Raw genomic sequence first — 1,567 nt, 5'->3', positions numbered from 1 at the left:
GATTTCCTGCTCCTCAAAGACAGGGAGAGTTTCTGACGACTAAAACTTACTCCTCCCTGTGCGATGATGAATCATTGTGCTTCATTTTAGCCCATTTGTCAGCTCATATTTTTAAAATATATTCAGTCATTTTAGAGCTTTATCAGTGAACTGTCTCACAAGTTATATTCTATTCCTTTACCTCTGTAAAAGAATGTACCCACTGTCACTTTAATTGATTGCACATATGCAAAGACTAAGAATGCATTACTAAGTGTCACTTTTGCTAGGTATGGTCATTTGATAAGGTTCTAGTCTAGATTTAATTAAGCTTTTCCCACTTGTAACCTCTTTCACCCAAAAAATCTCTATATGATCTCAGGCATTTGGGTATATAATATAGGTACACAAATCAAAACTTACTGTTAATAAATTATATATAAATGTGTTTCTAAGTTATTCTTTAATATATACATTATTACTTACTAAGGGTAAGTGCTCCACAATGGAGGTGCTGGGGATCGAACCCAGGGCCTAGTGCACGCTAAGCATGCACTCTACCACTGAGCTACACCCCCACTGACTATCACTTACTAAGAGAAAAGGTAATCTTATACACTAACAAGATTAATATACATGTTTGTCTAGCTCAATAAAAATATGATATCTTTGCATTACATAAAGAAACCGTGTTGTTTCTACCAGAGTAAAAGTCTTTGTATGCATAACAAAAGCAATGCAGTCTGTAATGTCTGATAGTGCTGAGTCTAAGCCATTGTCTTTCAGGCAGCAGTTATTGGTGTGAAATGGCTTGGTGTGGCATCATGCACAGTGCAAAATTCATATATTATGTTTAGATCCAAGGCTGTAGTGAAATCGTCTGATTCAATATGGGAAATTACAGAAGAAACACCCAAATCTTTATTTGTTTTTATTTGCAGGTAATTTCCGGTCCCTGCATGTTCAGAAAACTTTTTATGCTGCCAAATTTTACAAACCCCACAATCAATTATGAGATATAATATATGGTACATGAACCACAGTTTAAGAAGCTTTGTCCCAGCCAATGGAAGATAAGCAGAAACACTGTATGGTATTTTCATAGAACCATCCTCAAGAAAAATACTGTGTGTGTCGTTTGTCTTCATCATAATTTCTACTTCTAGAAATATGATGATGCGTTCATATCAGCATACAGAACACAAAACACAAGACAGAAGAATCATCATCCACAACAATATATCATGATATGTAAGCCTTGAAGTGCCAACCAACAGTTGTATATGAATAATATATGTAAGTGTATACAAACACACACACACACACACATTTTCTAATCTATTTCAGCCACTCCTATTTGGGGATCTCTTTCCCTCATGCACCAAACATTTCTAACCCGTTTTTTTTCTAAACAAATGTTTCTGGAATATTCTATATGGTACTTAAAGTCTAACATCCTCAATCTTATCAGCTCTACATCTTTCTTCACTTTTCCTTTCCTCAGTATACCATGTTATTACTACTGAAACTCCTCCATTTCCGACTTGCTTCTTTATCCTCTCCAATTGAAATGTAGGCAGTTATCCTT

The 1,567-nt window shown here is 35.2% G+C and overlaps 1 non-coding gene across 1 annotated transcript; it reads right to left on the bottom strand.

Moving 5' to 3' along the window:
* Positions 1-485: 485 nt before the first annotated feature.
* Positions 486-557, bottom strand: Trnaa-agc (transfer RNA alanine (anticodon AGC)). The gene has a single exon. It is a non-coding gene; the product is annotated as a tRNA-Ala (tRNA).
* Between the last annotated feature and the right edge of the window lie 1,010 nt (positions 558-1,567).

This window comes from Alexandromys fortis, unplaced genomic scaffold (assembly GCF_014885135.2).
Source record: "Alexandromys fortis isolate MF-2015 unplaced genomic scaffold, M_Fortis_MF-2015_v1.1 scaffold_42, whole genome shotgun sequence".
Taxonomy (NCBI): Eukaryota; Metazoa; Chordata; class Mammalia; order Rodentia; family Cricetidae; genus Alexandromys; species Alexandromys fortis.
Note: the sequence above shows the minus strand (reverse complement) of the source record. Positions and strands in the feature narration are given on the sequence as shown.